The sequence below is a fragment of the Podarcis tiliguerta genome (genome assembly GCF_965153285.1).
Source record: "Podarcis tiliguerta genome assembly, chromosome: 9".
NCBI classification, from domain to species: Eukaryota; Metazoa; Chordata; class Lepidosauria; order Squamata; family Lacertidae; genus Podarcis; species Podarcis tiliguerta.
The window spans coordinates 40,490,726-40,510,249 of record NC_139542.1 but is presented as its reverse complement, the minus strand read 5'-3'; the positions used below and the strand labels follow the sequence as shown (position 1 = coordinate 40,510,249).

Genomic DNA, 19,524 nt, shown 5'->3' with positions numbered 1-19,524 from the left:
TGGCTGAACAATGTTTTGTCTACTGCCAACAAACCATGAACTGAATCAATGGGTAGAGGCAAGAGCAGTTAGAAAACAAAACAAGCCACAGTTTGTTAGCTTGTCCATGGAATAACTTGTCATTAACTCTGGTTTGTTAAACAAACGTAGCTTAGTTTTACATGCAAATCAGGCTCACAGTTATCCAGATGCAGTCCCAGATCCAGGAACACAAGTGTATTAGAAACTGCAAGATACCCAGTTTCCTGTGTATATCCACAGGGGTCCCATGACATTTAGGATCAAGGGCAAACATGGTTATGGTTGCTGCCAAAGTGCAACCCAGCACAAGTTATGTAATCTTTAAGTCCCACTGAAATCAGTGATATGGGCAAGGTTGTAGATGGACACATTCTGGAGGGATGGCGTAGGAATTCCTGAATATACCTGCAGGAATCTTAACTGTGATACATTTTAATGTATCACAGTAGATGTGTTTGTTCACGAATCTAGATATGCGGTGGGAAATAAGCACTAAATGGCTACAAATTCAAAGCTCTGTACATTGTGGATTGTTTCGTTCCCCTCTGGGTACTCTTCCAGTGGAAGAGAGCATCTGGCTTTTGATGAAGTCATCCATAAAAGTCACACATAACTGGATAGACTAGATTATGATCAAGACCTGTGGGGAATTAGATACAAGAACATTTCTGAATGCAGATAATAACACATGTTGCCACCGGAGGAAAATGTGACATACAAGAGTTGTCTCTGAAGTGCTACTTAAGACACCACTGTTTAAATAACAGTGGGACAGTGTCACTGTTACTCATTTCAGATGCCTGCTGAAATCTTCACTCAGTAGCCTCCTCCTCCTCCAACTCGAGTCTCCGAAACCTCTTACCTGACTGCTGCTGTGTTAGTAGCCCTTTCTGCTGCCTCTAACTCTTCTTTGACCACAAGGAATGTGGGTGTTTTGTGTTTCTCCATTCCTTTACTTCCTCTTTCATCTCTCCCCTCCCCTCCATAGTGGATGATACACTACTATGTCAATGCTGTCTGCTCAAGGGATGCTAGGAGATATTTCTCAGCATGGCTGGCACAAGCAATATGGCCCAAGCAGTGCTTAAATTTCCAGGAAGGATGGGAAAGGGAGGAGCATGATGTTCCCACAGCTGCTGCCAGAAAGGGAGGTGGGACTGGGAGGAGAGACAAGAGGGGAGTTCCTTTTCGTCTCAGATTTCAGCTCAGAGTTCAAGCTCCAAAACAGAGATGGAGTCATACTTGGTACCACACATCCCACCAATGCATGTATCAGCCACATGCACACCCACTTCCTGTGCCAGCATGCAACTTAGCCCAATCTGCATTCTGGCCTACACGTGTACAGTGCCTCCTGTTACAAGGGAATTCTGGAACAATAGAATCATAGAATCATAGAATCATAGAATCATAGAGTTGGAAGAGACCACAAGGGTCATCGAGTCCAACCCCCTGCCAAGCAGGAAACACCCTCAGAGCACTCCTGACATATGGTTGTCAAGCCTCTGCTTAAAGACCTCCAAAGAAGGAGACTCCACCACACTCCAAAGAAGGAGACTCCAATCAAGGGCCCCCTCTTAGATAGAGGTTCTCTATGTACATGTTGGGACGTGGGTGGCGTTGTGGGTTAAACCACAGAGCCTAGGACATGCCGATCAGAAGGTTGACGGTTCGAATCACCATGACGGGGTGAGCTCCCATTGCTCAGTCCTTGCTCCTGCCAACCTAGCAGTTCGAAAGCATGTCAAAGTGCAAGTAGATAAATAGGTACTGCTCTGGCGGGAAGGTAAACGGTGTTTCCGTGCGCTGCTCTGGTTCGCCAGATGTGGCTTAGTCATGCTAGCCACATGACCCAGAAGCTTTACGTCGGCTCCCTTGGCCAATAAAGCGAGATGAGCACCGCAACCCCAGAGTCGGCCATGATGGGACCTAATGGTCAGGGGTCCCTTTATCTTATGGACATGTTAGGCTGCTTTGCATACAGATTGACATTGCAGCTGGTGGTGGCATGACCTCCAGGTGCAATATATGAAATGTGTTTGTGAATTTTATTTTCCAGTATGGCGTTGAATGCATGCATGTGACAGGTGATGTGATGGATGGGTGAAGTGATTTGCTTCAGATGACACCTATGGAGTAATTATAGGTGAAGGTGTGTGAGTAGTGTGGCAAGACAATTTAAGGTGCTGACCCTAGCAGGGAGAGGCAGGGTCAGCACTTGGCCTCTGCTTCAGGTAGCAAAATATCTTGGGCTGTCACTTTCCATCAGATTACAAATCCAGCTTTCATTTAGAGGGCGAGTTTCTACTGTTACATAAGGAAAACAAACAAACAAAAGTTCTTACAGGAACATGCTTTTAGACTTCAGGGAGACAGCGGAAGCTAGCTATGTAGGGCACTTTTGCTGAAAGAACATATTAAAATATCATTATCCTTCTTTAGAAATGCTATAAAAAGCAATAAGAACAAAAAGGCACTTTGAATTAAAAACAAAAAAACCCACAACAGGGCATCATAAATAATGAATTATATTAATTCTAGCACAATGCAATATTTTTTCCAAATTCAGCAGAAAGTAATACCCTGACTTGAGTTGAAAGTAGTTTTAGCCTTATCCATTGAGTGGAGAGATTCCCTTGTAATGCGGGAGAGCATCGGGCAGCTGGGAGGGAGTCCAGACAACTGGAGAGAAGGAGCAAGAGAAGCTGACCCTTGTCCCCCCTTCATCATTGCCAACAGACCCACACCCCTCAGAGAAGCATGACCCTCCAAGTGCAAGGGCAGAAAGAGTCTTGCAAGTGAGCACACCCTTCTCACACCCTTCAAAAGCTGGTGGGAAGGATGTGGCCAGTCATTAAAGACATCTCTGTAGCTTTTGTCTGGTCTCCATCCCCTGTTGTTGCTCTTGGACACTATAGTCCGACCTGTGCCACCACAAGCCTTGAATAAAGCTTACTTCCACACTCATGGGCAACAGCCTCTGAGCCAGGAGAATCTAGGATATTGAGGATCAAGGGTAGGGGATGCTTTGTGCTTGACCACAAAAACAAAACAAAACAAAACAAGCTGGATGTATGCTGGGTGTCATTAAGTGGCCTTGGGGAGTGCAGGGGAGAACTGTAATGCGAGGGGACTGGTAGTGCTCTACGTCAAACCATTTTAGCACAGCGATAGTCAGTCATGGCTTCCTATTGCTTTGTGATCATTCTGACATGTTATTTGCTAAAATGAAAGCTTCCTGCAGGAAATGCAAGCTCATCACTCTCCTTTTGAATACTGAGATGCACTTCCCTCTGGAAAAACACAAGCCAGACATTATGTCTCGATAAAAGGAAGCATTCTTCAACTACACAGGGTTTAAGTGACATGAGGGGGAACACCCGGTGAATTAGAATAACCAGGAGCACACTGGATAAACAAAGTCTCTAAAGTAACATAAGGTGTCAAATATTTGCTTGTTGGAAGGAAGTCACATTAAGTTTAGTGGGGCTTCCTTTCAAGTAAGTGGACACAGGATTTCAACCTTAATCTTCTGGGCTGTGAAATAAAGCCTAATTAGAAGCACTTGGGAAAAGGGGCACATTCAAATATGTGCACTCATCACGTGATGACTGTATCAAGTGGTGACTTGAATGTGTGCATCAGCCTTCACTTACCAGACACACAGGTATTTCTTTTTACCACACATTATCTCAAGTTAGTGTGACAAAAAAATAATAATCCACTTTTCTTTTAACCATTCCTCATCAATTAATAAGGGAAGAAATGCAAATAAAGTTGAGCTTCATGTGTAAATGTGTATCTTGTAGATAAAAAACAGAAAAGCAAACATACATATCAATAACTGTTACCAATTCACAGTCTAGGCTGTGGTTCACCAAGTTTCTTTGCTACTACTGCATAGCAATTAGCAGTTAAGTAATATTTCATATTTATTTGTTATTATTATAAAGGAGTTTTATGTACTTTTCTTGGTGATATGTAAGAATGAATTAGCTTACAGTAAGCTAGCTCCTTCATGGATCACTGCCTTGTCATGGTGAAGGGGCTTGAACAACTCAGAGAAGCTATGAGCTATGCCGTGAAGGGCCACCCAAGATGGACAGGTCATAGTGGAGAGTTTTGGCCTCGGTCCAGTATATCTGAAGAAGCATCTCCACCCCCATCGTTCTGCCTGGACACTGAGGTCCAGTGCCAAGGGCCTTCTGGCAGTTCCCTCACTATGAGAAGCCAAGTTGCAGGGAACCAGGCAGAGGGCCTTCTTGGTAGTGGCACCCACCCTGTGGAACACCCTCCCACTAGATGTCAAAGAGAACAACAACTACCAGACTAAATGACTAAACAACAACAAGCTAGCTTTAAGGCCATAATGTCAAACATCTGCCTTTGTAGTATCATGTCCCCGTCCCCATCCCCGTCCCCCAGTAATCTAGCAATAACATTCAATATATCGCCTTCCAGTTTTGGTTTCTATGTTTATGCACATTTTCCTCCTTAATATTTACAAGGTTCTCTGAACTCATTCATCATCCATAAAATATAAAACTCACAAGGGGGTAGTCAAATACTCTGATGAAAGAAATCTCCAGAATTCCAATGTGGACAGCAACAGGATTGCAGGGAGTAAGTCATGTCAAACTGTGTTTGTGGCTGTATCAAGACTTGCCAAGAAAAGATTTTAATTTAGGATTACAACCTTTGCTTTAAATGAGTTAAATTTTAGATCCTACATACACAAATAACCAGCAATTGCTGGTCCTCGGATGGCAACTGATCATTGCTGATATGGCTGCTACTGGCTAGAGTTATAAATGTCTTGGGTCTCCCAGGACCTATTCCAACAAGGACAGAGAAAGCAAAATGGAAGATGGGTATTAATAACAGTGAGTGTTCTCATTATGTAGTTGCCAGGAACCTGCTCAGCCCAGGTATTCTGTCATTTCTTCCTCTTCCCTTTCCACCCATTCAGCACACGTATCTAACCTGCAGTTACAGATCTAAAAGGAGTCACTGGCAGTTTAAATGAAAGAAATTTCAAAAGAAAGTCTTCCTTGCCCAGAAGGTGAACACCATTAATAACACCTAGGTGGTTATTGGCATACGGTTTTTGAGGGAAATATTGCCGCTTACTACCAAAACATATACTATGCTATATTTCTGTCTATTGGATAACATAGACAAAAATCCAACAGGAAGACTTACAAATGGATGCCATGACAACAGATTAGAACATATTTACTGTATAGTAAAGGATACATGTCTTGTGGATTAGTCCAAAGGCTTGTTGCCCTAGCACAGGGGTCTGCAACCCGCGGCTCCGGAGCCGCATGTGGTTCTTTTACCCCTTTGCCGCGGCTCCGGGGCGGATACTAGTGAGGGGAGGAGGTGCATTGTGCGCCCCGACATTCCCCACTGTGGTGGGTGCTGTACTGGCTGTGACGTCGCATGGGGGTGGTGCGTGTGTTAGTCACGCACCGTCCCAACGTCACCTTCCCGCCCGCTGTCAGATCGGAGGGCAGCGGCTCACATGCTTTAAATGTCGCAATGGTTTTGCGGCTCCCAGGGTTTTTTTTCTTCGGAAACGGGTCCAAGTGGCTCTTTTTGTCTTAAAGGTTGCAGACCCCTGCCCTAGCAAGTAAGGCTCCAGGTTGGAATAAACTCCCGCTATGTTTCTGAGCACAATTCGAAGTGTTGGTGCTGACCTAAATGACCTCGGCCCAGTATACCTGAAGGAGCGTCTCCACCCCCATCGCTCAGCCCAGACACTGAGGTCCAGCTCCGAGGGCCTTCTGGTGGTTCCCTCACTGCGAGAAATGAGGTTACAGGGAATCAGACAGAGGGCCTTCTCGGTAGTGGCACCCGCCCAGTGGAACTCCCTCCCATCAGATGTCAAGGAAATAAACAACTATCTGTCTTTTAGAAGACACCTGAAGGCAGCCCTGTTTAGGGAAGTTTTTAATGTCTAATGTTTTATATTATTATTATTATTATTATTGTTGTTGTTGTTGTTGTTATTATATATATATATATATATATATATATATATATATATCTGGCACAGTGTACCAGTGCAGCATCACAAGCCACAACAAAATCACACTGAAGCCAACAGATGGATTGGTGAAAATATTAAGAACTGATGTGCTGGTTGGTCTGCAGCTAATTATATAGGAATAATTATTTCAGCTTAAACTGAAGTGTGGCACCAGTCTCCATAAACAAAGGGGTTAACCTAAACACATTTATTGATAGCAACACACAACCCCCCCCCAAAAAAAATCTAGCTTTCAGGTAAATCTGTTTAGGACCACAGTCATACATATTTGAAATTCTTACATAACTAGTGGCATAAGGTCTCCTTTTCTAGAAGTAGCTTAAAGGACAGGATGTATATTTCCCTGAGTGGATATGATGAAAAATAAGCAGCCTAAAAAGTCCTCTATAAGGAAGCTGCTGTTTTCATCTTGACAGTTTGCACCTTGTAGCATCAGAAGTCCCCCAAATGTCAACTTAATCATTTGAGATGTAGAACCTTTCCACTGTGTTATGGCAGATAGGCTGGAGGTTATTTCCCTGCAATCCCTGAATTTCCACTTCAAATAGAGAATTGTAGAAAGCAAATCTGGAATTACCTCCATTATCACCATCCCTTCAGTATAAATGAGTCTTGAACACATTTGTAAGCACTATACATTAACTAATATACATTACAATGTATAACAGACTGTGCCTAATGAATAATAACAAAGAAACATTAGCTGCAATGCAGCATTTAGTGATAGGAATGTTCAGTCGCATTAGGATCAATAGCGTGCATAGCTTAGTAAAGGACTATGGCATAGAATTATTCTTTCCTTATGGTAAAATAGATTAAAGAAATCCATCAAGGTAAGGTGATATCATTATAATCAGTGGCAATTCACCAAAGAAGTATGTAATGAAGCAAATTAAATGACCACTAATTTTCATAGACATATATATACACACACACACACACACACACACACACACACAAAGTGGATCTGAAACTGGAAGATTATTTATATTACATAGCTTCTCTCTCTGTAGAAAGCATTGTCAATGTGAGCCTGGAAGTGACATTGTTTGACCTATACTAAAGATGATCATCCGCTGAGTCTCTTTTTCAGTTTCTTTAATCATTCTGTTTTAGTCAGTGCTTGGAACGTACTAATTCAGATAAACTAATTTGCTGAATAAATTTTTAAAAACCTCCAAATTACACCTGAAAGTCATTCCTATAATTTCCAGGTGAACTGAATGTGTATTAAGGGGGGTTTTTTTGCATGGAAACTTGGGGTGATTTTTAATTCAATCCCATTTTAATTTTAATGAAATAATTTAGAGGTATTGGTGTTTCTTCACACTTCACTCTTTGACGGTGGTCATTGCATTTACCATTTTGACATTTCTCGTGTGAATTTGCACCAGGATCACTCCCCCCCCCCCAAAGCACCAGCACTTTCTTGGGGCTGTGATCTTGTGCAGAGCACAACCCTGAAAAACACACACATATCTTTTGGAGTCTGTGATGTGGGTCACATGACTCAAGCGGGAGAATTCGCATGTCCTGGTTTTGGGACTCAACTTGCTGTAGGGTATGTTATCTGAACAGTGGGTTTTTCTTAAAAAAAATAATGAATGGTCTGGTATGTTCTGTGGATGGCCCCTCCCTCCTACCTGGTCCCTTTTGGGCTCATCATCAACTTCATCTTGCTTATATTAGTCCAGGCAACAGCACAGCTGGGAAAGACTGGTACCTTACTCCTCACTCCTGGTGGTAAGAATCAGGGCCCCACTGGGGCTGCTGTGATTACATGCTAACACTGCAGAGATAGGCAAGGTGAACTGATTTAAAGTTAGATGAGATGCCAGGCATATGGGGTACCTCATGGGAACATTTTCCTTCCGCACATGGGGGTCATGTTTAAATGAGATCTAAATGCTAACACAAATATTTGAGTAAGAAATACTAATTGCAATAACCTTGAGGGGCTTAAAAATCATGCCACACAGATGCTCTAGAATAGAACATCCCTGGCTATTGTAATAATTATCCAAGCTGATGAGACCCAGAACCATCTGGAGTGTCAAGCTGTCTGTCTCTGTCCAGAAGGCATAGAAATCAATGCTGTGGCGCTTGCAGAAAATCTCTACTGGTTACATACAAACCTTGCTTTGCTATAAATTATTTTTCAATGGATTTACATCTGCTCCATTCTGTCAGCAGAAAGCTGCCTTTCCAGATGGCGGTTGGAATTTACAAGAGACCGAAAGCCAAATCGAATTCTTAATTATTGTCAAAATTCTAACTTGTTGAAGACCGGAGTCAGTAGTCCCGTGGGAAGTCATTGGGTGTGATGGTTACTTTGGCGAGACAGGGAAAGCTGTTACTTTCCTTTTTGGAATCCAAATCACACAAAAAACAAAGCTACTGCTTTCCCCATTGCTTTATACTTGCCCCATATGCACAGCTTATTCCTCTTGGCCCATTCACATTCCGCAATCAGGGTTGAGAAATGGTTTGAAATAAAGTAGGCTCACTTCAAACATGTTCCAGAAGCAATAAGAGGTTGAAGCATGAAAAGTAACAACAAGACTTACTTCTGCTGCCAAGTGAAGGAGAGAAAATATGGGTGTCTGCTGGGAAGATGGGCATTTTTCCAGTGTAGAGAGATATTCCCTCTTTTGAGGTGCCACAAAAGCAGAAGAGGAACAGGATATTCCTTTATTTTCTGCAGTGGGTCATAATGATACTTCAGCATGATGGGGAAGGAGTGAAGCAAAATTCTATATGCCATGTAATATCACAGAGGTAAATAGGCTAGCAATGGATTGTGTGAATGGTGGACATGTCACTGTATATTTTATATCAACAGTGGGGGCCATCTGTGCTGCAAGCCCTATTCAGACCACAGTATAGTGGAAATATAGTGCCACATTACACAATGTGCATTTAATGTATAATATGTTAATTTTTGCAATAATTGTACATATAATCAGTTGGACTTCTTAAAAACACAACAGTAATGAGCATGCAGGGACGCGGGTGGCGCTGTGGGTTAAACCACAGAGCCTAGGACTTGCCGATCAGAAGGTTGGCGGTTCAAATCCCAGTGACGGGGTGAGCTCCCGTTGCTCAGTCCCTGCTCCTGCCAACCTAGCAGTTCGTCAAAGTGCAAGTAGATAAATAGCGGGAAGGTAAACTGCGTTTCCATGTGCTGCTCTGGTTCTCCAGAAGCGGCTTGGTCATGCTGGCCATAAAGTGAGATGAGTGCCGCAGCCCCAGAGTCGGCCATGACTGGACCTAATGGTCAGTGGTCCCTTTACCTTTAATGAGCATGCACAAGCAGCTTGGATATAAGCAAGAGCTCAATGCAAGAGACAGTCGGATGATGGCAAAGTTCAGTCAGGCTGGAACTCAATATTCTCCTATTGACTACCGTATTTGTTGATGCATGCATGTGGAACTGTTTTGTTGGAATACAATATGCAGACAATTTGCTGTAATATGATCCCATTGTTTAGATCTATTAGGAATCCACAATCTAGTTTACAGGGGCACCTCTAAGAAGCCTAATATAATATGACTGCTCCCAAGAAAATGCTTTTATGAGCATGCATATATAAAAAGTGTACAAAAGCCTAGCTGATTCCCATTTTAAATCCTTTTCTGCACTTATTCTGCAGAAACAGTAGGGAAAGCCATTTTGTCTGTGTGGGTATGGTTATAACTTGTCCTCTTATAAAACAAATAATACTCTTTTGTATATAAAGCCTTCACTGCTGATTAATAGAAAATGATTAACTATTTTAATTAAGATGATAATAATACCTGAATACAGAGGAGTGCAATCTGCGAAGCAACAGCAAATAAAACTGAGGAACTATTAGCTTGACACTGATAAAAATTAAATTGGCCTGCTGAAAATATGAAACCATTAAACTAGAACAAGCAATGCAAAATAATGCTGGAATGCTGGCATGACAGGTATGACATTGTTTTTTAGGGGTGTACACGGGCCCCAAAATCAGCCTTATATACTGTATATAACAAGGGTGATTTTTTAAAAAATCCAGTGCATTCCTGAATCTCTCTGCTCCAGACTGTAAGTTCAGATTCCGATCTTCTCTATGATGTAAAATGAACCTCTGTGTTCCCCATTCACTCTTTTTGAGAATATAAAATGTTTATAACTTATAGAAAGAATTCTCTCTTGGCTTTATTCCTTAGCTCCGGGCTGAGGGACAGGGAAACACAAAAATGGCAAACTTTTAAAGGGCTTTTTTTCTGTCAAGTGGAGAGAAGGTAACACAACTGGAACAACCAGAACAGCTTGAATGCGTCTATTCTACATGATGTCAAAATTGCTTCTCCCTGCTAAATTTGCTAATGCATTGTTGGGGGAATTGCAGTGGTTGGTGTCTGGATATGTAAAATTAATTGTGCATATATATGAAATCTAACCCTGAGGAATCCTTAGCTACATATCCCTCATCCCACCTAATGGCACTACATGTTCAGAGTCACGTTTCCATACCCACATCATCAGCTGGATGGGGAGTTGCATGAATCTGGTTCACCTTCCCAGTTCAAGAGCTTGGAGCTGTGTGCACACTCTCCTTTTCCACACAGTATTGTTGACCTATTTGCAGTGTTCTCCTTTGGATCAAGGAGCTAATCTATCAAGAAGGTATTGAGGCACATTCCCCATGGGACTGCCTGCAGTGCTCCTCAAGTGCATGCCATCAGAAAGAAGGGCAGAGAGCTGCAAATAGAAACTGGAACAGGGCAGGCTCCATTAATCAGAGTAGAATGTGCTATTTCCATTAGATTAGTTTATCTGCATCGAGTTATTAATACCATGTTTGTTTGCTGGACTAGGAATGGTCTGAACTCTGGTGATGGTTTAACCCTGCCTGCTATGTTTGGAATATAGCTCTAGAGGACATTGTAACAGAAACCCATGTTGTTTCAGCCATGAATGTTCCATTGTGGTTTGGGGCTCAACCACACCTGGGATGCCCCAGACCAAAGTTCTTTTAGCCTGCAAGAGATGAGCAGGGGTTGAAGATGGGCCCTACAGGTTCAGCTCAAGGAAAGGGCCCTAGCTCCATTCATCTGGCAATTTTGATATCCAGATAATATCCAAGAATAGATGATGCCAAGTATTTGTTGGAAGGATTTACAGAGGGGTTTAGTATCCCTTATTAAGGGCTGAGGGAACCATGTTTTGTAATCATATGAGGTTGGTAGAAGAGGTGATGGGGGGAATAGAAACTGGGGGAAAGTAGGACATTAGGCTTCTTTTCCCATCCCTCTTTGCATCACTCCGTTGTTTGTCATCCTGAAAAAAGAGCCAGAATAGTTTAGGGTGGCACACTATCTTTCATATCCTAAAGCGGGCTCATCAAATGGTTTCCTCCTGGATCACCTGTGCTCGGTACATTATTCTTCATTTGATAAAGCAATGAAAATAGTGCACAGATATGGCATAGGGGCCAGCATTCAGTCCACTTTCTGAGTCCTCCCAGTCTACCCAGGATTTTGATTCATTGGGTTTCTGTTACAATGACCAATTTTATGTCGGTAGGCCTCTCCTGGTGGGCTGAACTATTTTATGTGTAACATTTGAACATTCTGGTTCTTTCCTGGAATGGCATTTGGGGAGCTGAACTGGTCTTTCAGAGTGAACGCATTATTTGCATATATTTTTTTTGCTGGAGAAGCTAGGGTTGGGTTAGTATATACACTTGATGCAGCAATTTCAGGATTTATCAAGAGACCTGGGAGTCTCATTGTTTGCAGATAACTCTGAGGGTTGAATGTTGTCTCAACAATCACTAATGCATCTGTTTTGTTATGCTGATTGGCTTCTATGGACAAAGTTCCAGTTTGGGACTGTGGCAAAGTAAATGGGAGCTTCCCTTGGACTTCAGAACTCATTCATTCGGAATTGGGGCAGCAAATACCCAAAATATCATTTCCTTCTCTATGAACCTCCTTGGGTGCAGAGATTGGCAGAGCGTGCCCCGTTGGTTGTTCCACTGCCCACAGAAGCTTGGAGCATAAGGCGACCATTGTCTATTGCAGCCCCTAAATTGAGAAACTCCCTTCTGTTCCCACAGAGGTACATCTGGCACCTTCACTATTCAGCTTTTGGGGAATGCTGAAGATTAACTTCTTTACCTTGGCTTTTGACATTTGAGATTTATATTTTTAGGACTCACTATTTCTGTAATCTTAGGCTGTTTCAAACTGTTTTTAATATTGTGTTTTCATATTAAGGTTGTATTTTAATTGCTGTAACTCACCCTAGGGGTGAAGGGTGTGTAATAAATTGTAATCATGATCATCATCATCATCTGTGCATATGGGAGTACTGCAGTCTGACATCTGTACTATTGACAGATGGAGGTCATCTGCTTATAAGCCATATGTATGGTCTCTGAAGGGGAGGCAGAACTAGTGTTAACATGTGCAAATTGTTTGTTATCATTGTTTTCTTCACAGGTGGCTGGGATGGAGGCCAGGTTTGAGTCTTCATCATAGGCCACAAAATGGTTCTTGGGCCAGCTGTAGAATGACACACTCAAGGTTGGACACCTATTTGGGGCATAGTCAGATGGCAGCAGTTCGGTGGTTGTGTAGGAGGGACTTACATGGGATAGGATGTTGCTCATCTTCTGGACATGATCAAGCAGCCACTTCACATTCTGGTTCTGCATGTGGGTGGCAATGACTTAGGACTGTTGAAAGGCAAGGCTTTGATTTTAAAAGCTTGTTCTGATTTTGAAGTTATTATCCAAAGGTGGCCTGGAGAGAAGATTCTTTGGTCAAATATGTTACCCAGGAGAGAGTGGTGAAGTGATCCAATAACATTAGATAGGGCACAAAGGAAGGTGGACACAAATGACACTTGGCACTTCCTTTTGAATCCCAAACAAACCTTTGTTGCAGCTGGACAATTAGCCCCTTAGTATCCAAGAGAGCTTATGCTTGCTTCCCATAGCCACCAAAAAATATTGGCTCAATGATCTCAGAGATAGCACCTGGAAACTCTTCTGGGCTGCCAGGGATGTCCACAGCAGCTTGGGGAAAGTAGGCATGCCCAATCCATAGTCAATAATAGCTTTCACAACTGGAGGAAATTTCTGAGGGATAAACTGGGAGAGACTTTTCTCTAGTTATGGTTTGGATTCAATACTATAGATATACTAGGATAGCTTTGAAACTCAGGTGGTGAGAAAGGTCCTGGATCTTTAATCTTTTCAACTGCTCAGTTGTTCCTTCCATTGACCGTCTGATCCTGCTGCATTAGAAAACATCTGGCATCCTCCCAATTTTGATTCTTATCTTTTAATACTGGTGGGTACCAGTTGCCCACCGCCAGTTTTTCAATATATGTACAAACCATGTAATCGTGTGTACTGCCATTTTCTAATTTACTCCCTTGTCCTTTTCTCAGTATTAAGTTAGGCTTTGAAAAGGTGTGGCAGGTTTACGGGGGACATTGGCAGCTGGTGAGGTTCGGAAGTTGGCTGAGGTCCAACAGCAGATGCCAACCTCTCTCCTTTCTCAACACCAGATGTAAAAATCCAGTGGCCAAGAACCCAATTACATGAGCTATAGGATTAAGGCAATTTAACATTGCCTATATTCTGAGCATATTTACCTAGGAGAAAATTCTGGTGCTTTTAATGGACGAGTGGTGCCACTGTGTGCATGTTTCCCTGTATGTTCAATGGGGCTAACTCTCTTGTAGGTGTATTTAGGGCTTGCTGTTAAAATTATGACATGACCTATTCTGTATAAACAGTGGTTTGCCCCTAAAAATCAGTGCATTCTTTTCTAGATGCTTATAGACCAATTATTGTTGACTAATGCTTAATAATCTGTTGAATTTTGCCACGTATTTACACCAGACCTGCCTTTTCTCTCTTTTTCAAAGGACATTTGCCTGTCTCCAGTCTTCTGGGATGTCACTCATTTTCCAAGAATTCTCAAAGATTACAGCCATTGCCACTGGATCTCCAATAACATCCCCAAGCAACACCCTAGGTTGTAATTCCTTCAGTGCTGAACTCATTGAAAGTACCTAGGTTTTCCTAACCTATGCTACTTGGGCTGAAGCTCCCTCTATAAATCATTTGTCCAGCTTTGTCCAGGTTGAAGACAATATCCATTTCTGGAAAGCACTGGGGCAAAGCAGGAATTAAGTCAAGTTGCTCTGTCATCTTTCCATCTCCTGAAGACCTTAGGGCAGTGTGTAAATGTGTGAATAAGTGTTTCCCGGAAGGTAAGCCCATGAGGTACACTTAAATAAAAGAAGTGTGAACATGAAAAGCAGATTTGCTTGTGGCAACAGCTTCATTGCATAGCAAAAGCAGTCATTCATCTCCTGGGGGGGAGAGAGAGAGCTTTATTCTTTAAATAAGTCTCATGATTAAACTACTTGGAGATCTGAAGAATTTCATAATGTACAGTTCAACCCATTTCTCTCCAAGACATCTCTCGTGCAGTTTCCAAGAAAGCACTTAAACCCCCTTTTGTATAATGTAATGCTTCGGAAAATAGAATCTTTGACAGTGCCATACCATCCAAAACAAATACATCTTCTAAATGTGGGTTATAAAGGTTTCATTTAACATGCTACAGCTATCTATAAAGGAGCCATAGCTCAATAGAAGAGCACATAGTTTGCATGCAGAATGACCCAGGCTCAATCCTTGGCACCTCTCAGTATGACTGGGAAATATTTCTGCCAGGAACCCTGGAGTTCCACTGGCAGTCAGTGTGGACAATGGTCTGCCTTGATATAAGGCAGCTTTGCATGTTCCTCAATGACTGCAATATGAAAGACCCCCACCATTCCCAATCTGAGGTCATGTTTTTACTGTATAGATTTGCTGTGTGTTGTAGACTTGTGTGCATGGTTATATATTACTGTTCTAAGTCATAATATCAAGCTAGTAGTGAAGGAGTAGCCATACTAAAGCCAATGGGATTAACTTTAGTCAAGACTGTTCCCAAGGGGAAATTCTCTGGTCTGAGGATCAGGGAGCTGTAGTATTTTCAACTGCATTAAATAGTAAGTCCATTTTCCCAAAAGAAAGAGGGAACTAGAAAAATAATAATAAAACCAAAGAGTAGAAGAAATATACTAAATGTTACAGGGTAGTACTTGACTCAGCAAATAAAATCTTACTTGTACTATAAAGGACAGCTAAACCAGAGGTTGGCAAGGTTTACCTCGCCTGGGCCAGTTCACTCCAGTAGAGATCCCTCCGTGGGCCAGACTGCGCATGTGTGTGAGCGCACCTGCCTGTGATTTCTGGCACCTGCATCGATGCAGACACGATTTCTGGCACTGCGCTGGTTTAGCGCAGCTTGCGGGGACTCACTGAGTGGGCAGCTCAGTTCAGGGGTGGCTCGTCGGCCAGTTAAACGACCCCCATGGGCCTTAGGTTGCCTACCCCTGAGCTAAACAATAAGATAGTCATCCCACAGGGTATCACTGTACCAGAATCTTATCAGAAAGTGAAGTCAGCAAGTTGAAGCAAACTAAATACTAGCAAATTCACTACATAACTGATATTGTCAAAATTAATAACTGCCTCATTTTAAGTCTATCAACACCAGCATATGAATGCACAAGAGTGTGGCTGTATCAACAGCAACCCTAGTTTAATATTACAAAATGTGGTATTTCAGAACTGTTGTTCCAACAGCTCAAATATATACATTTGCTAAGATATTGTTGATATTGGAGAGGAGCCCATCAACATAGACACAATATATGGGAGCTTAACTGAGTAAACTGATCATTCAACTGCTTTGATCTGTGGAAGTGACACAGTCACAGGTGCCACATAATACACCTTGCATGCTTGTAAGAAATTAACCTTTAAGTGTGGCAGTGTCCAAATTTTGGAACTCTCTGCCACTCCAAGCCATCCCACTGTTTGAGTCAGTGTTTTTGGGTTGATGGCTCAATTGTCACTTTCTGCTACTACCCTTTCGATGACTACTACTTCAACAATGTTTCATTTCTTTTTTGGCCCTATTTCCAGTGTGTTCGTGAATGGTGTATAGCTATAAATTTTCTTTGGTCCCTCAGATTTGAAGAAAACTAGAAAAATGCACAAGTAAACAATTCCTACACCTAATATCGCACAGCAATATGAAAAGTATGTACTAAGAATTTGACATGGGTTTACTTTCTTTTCTGTACATATTTATCATATTCCCAGCAAGCTCTTGAATGGAGGTGCATAAACACAGACATACACAAAGTGCCGGATTTACGTATAAGCTAAACAAGCTATAGCTTAGGGCCCCACTCTCTTGGGGGTCCCTGAAAATTTCACTATTAATATACTTCATCTTAATTGTATTTCAGTTCAACAATTACTTTGATAAAACACATGTTTTGTTATGTGCAAATGGCTTTTGATACCTATTAGGTCCATAAATTACGATATAGCATATATTCAACACAAAAAAAACAATTTGTTGTTGACAAAGGACAGCTGGACATATAAAGGACCCCATTACCTTCAGTAGCTTAGGGCCTCATCAAACCTAAATCCAGCCCTGCATACACACAAAAACACATTTTGATTCTCACATTTGCACAAACCCATAAAACTATGAAAGTGTGTGCTGATAATTTACAATAGCCTGACAGTGTGCTTTTGAGCCATTTGTGGCTGAGGAATTTGTAAAAATCAACAACAAGGTGAGCATCTGTGCCCTTGGTTGGCATCCATGTGTCTTGGGAGGCACTGGAGGAGTGTGCCTTTGGAGGTTACTTATTTGGCATAAAAGAACCAAAAAATTAGAAGGCAGAGACAAATGGTAATGCCTGCTGGTATGAATGAGAGAGACCGGTGTTGCTCCTCAAATACAAATTCAGATATGTGCAGGTGTGGACTATTCCAGTCTAATTCAGATGGGGGAAAGTAGATTAACAGCTAAATAATTTTCTCATGTGGACAAGCCTGTACTATTACCAAAGTTGTTATGAAAATATCATAGAATCATAGAATCATAGGGTTGGAAGAGACCACAAGGGCCATCGAGTCCAACCCCCTGCCAAGCAGGAAACACCATCAGAGCACTCCTGACTATTGGTTGTCAAGCCTCTGCTTAAAGACCTCCAAAGAAGGAGACTCCACCACACTCCTTGGCAGCAAATTCCACTGTCGAACAGCTCTTACTGTCAGGAAGTTCTTCCTAATGTTTAGGTGGAATCTTCTTTCTTGTAGTTTGGATCCATTGCTCCGTGTCCGCTTCTCTGGAGCAGCACTTATATCATATAAGTGCACGGCAAAAGATGATCTTTTGCCATTTGGATCTTATGCGGCTATCTAACTACTAAGATGTGAGCCTAAATATGGATTCCTATTTCACAAACGGAACAATTTTAGAGGGGCTGAATGAATTCCCAAGCCTGAGCCACCCACGCCAGAGCCCAAAGCAGAGGTAGAGACAGTGTTGCCCATGCCAGAGCCTGAACCAGAGCCCAGGTTGCCTGTGTCAGAGTCGGAGTCTGAACCAGATCCGCCCACACACATTTATTATTATTTATTATTTTTTAAACCCCAGATCCAGGACATTTGCTTGAAAGTGTAAAATTCCCCCCAGATGGGCATGTAGGACCCCAAAAAGAGGACATGTCCAGGAATTCCTGGACGTATGGCAACCCTAAATAAGCTCACACTAGAACTAGACAATTAAAATTTATCATACTTCTACTGCTTTGCTTCTGTCAAAGATCAGACTCAAGAGGACAAGATGGAGGAGGAGAACTGGTGGGGGTCACACACACCCTTCTCCTGACGCTGCAGGAGAAGAGGGAGACAGCCTTGATTTACAGCAGGGCTTTGAGAAGTTTGAGAAAGGTCACAGCGCAGAGATAGGTGAACAAAGGAGTTGGGATGTGTTAGAAGAAGCGGGTGAGGGAGGTGGGAATTGTGACAGGACAGCCAGCTGACACGGCACTGGAGAGTATTTCTGATCCCCCTTCTCCCAGAACTCGGCATTCATTAAGGGTGCAGGAACAATGGAACCAGAGACTTTTGGCTACAAACAGCCACTGTTAAGGGAGATGCTGTTGCTAGAAATGTGGGAGGAGGAGCCCAGATTGGAGCATTTTAAGGCTTGTTGTGTTCTTTTGTCTCTCACTATTAGGATTGGGAAAAACTCATTAAAAAAGAACTCTACCTTGTTTTCTCTGCTCTTGCTGCAATCGGGGGAGGAATAGCTTTCCCAAAGCCTTGACAGCTGCATGAATCCACATTCGCCATATCCACAAAGAACAATCTATTGATGTGTATTGAATTATGTCTTGTTCTTCTGATTTTAGTTTTGTATATTGCCCTGGAAAATGTTATCTAAAGTGTTTAAGAAGTCCTGTTACCGCCCCCATTTGTGGTACAACTAGCAACGAGAATCTTATATTGCGAATCTTATACTGTGAATATATACAGTTTGCATACAGTAGACGTTAGAATATGTCCCATGGGAGGGCATGTAGTTCCTTGGTAGGAATCTCCCAGGCAAAATTCAAATGAGAATATTCCTCTGCTTTAGGAAGAGTTTTTCCTCTTTTCTTTTTTTTTTAATAAAAAACATCTTAAAGCATGTTTCTCTGAGTAAGTACCATATATAAATAATACTAAACAAACCACTTAATAATAATTTGCCTTTTTAAAAAAGAACAAAATTTTATGTATGATTGAAGTTTGTACAACACTTCAGAAAAGCCATCATGTGTTAGATTTAAAAATAAATCAGAAGCGGGGTTTTCTTTCTTTCTTTCATATAAGTACACATGAAAAACTGGAAATGATTCTGGCTTTACAAGCCTTTAAAAGTGAATGACCAGCTTTGTACTGATACCCACTTAACAAAGCAGAAATAAAGATACCATATACTGTGTAAACAAAAGGGTACAGTAAAGGACATTTTGAAATTTACACAAGAATTAGTTCAAAACATTTTGGTTGTTCCATAACAGTTTCCTATAAAATGAATTTTAAAAACCCCTAGACAGCTGTCATCATTCTTCACTATTGTTTCCACTTAAATGCACACAGAATACTTTATATAGCAATATACTGGTGTACTGTAACATGGATATTAAATTATGATTACCTTTTTTCCAAAATTTTTGTTGAGATGTCTATAACCCAGTCAACATTATTGGCAATTGAAATATTGAAATACCCATACATTATGTATTCTCATCATGTTGGTAAGTATAAAAACATGAAAATATAACTTTACATTATTTCCTTTATATACAGTAGCTCAGGCTTGACAAAGAAAGATTTGTACACTACACTTTTAAGAGAAGTAGACCCAGAGGTACAATAAAATAAATTTTCCATTGTATGCAGGAGTGAAATGATCTCTTTTGTCAAAAGGAAATTGGCTGGGAGTATCATATAAAAATGACTATAAATGGCCACTGAAGC

General features: G+C 41.7%; 1 protein-coding gene across 4 annotated transcripts in view; it reads right to left on the bottom strand.

The window, feature by feature from the left end:
• Positions 1-18,739: 18,739 nt before the first annotated feature.
• GRIA2 (glutamate ionotropic receptor AMPA type subunit 2) overlaps positions 18,740-19,524 on the bottom strand; it is a 74,532-nt gene continuing 73,747 nt past the window's right edge. For all 4 annotated transcript variants that reach the window (XM_083457215.1, XM_083457214.1, XM_083457213.1 and 1 more), the window contains exon 16: positions 18,740-19,524. This exon is cut by the window's right edge and continues 2,152 nt beyond it. The gene's annotated coding sequence lies outside the window, so the exon portion shown is untranslated.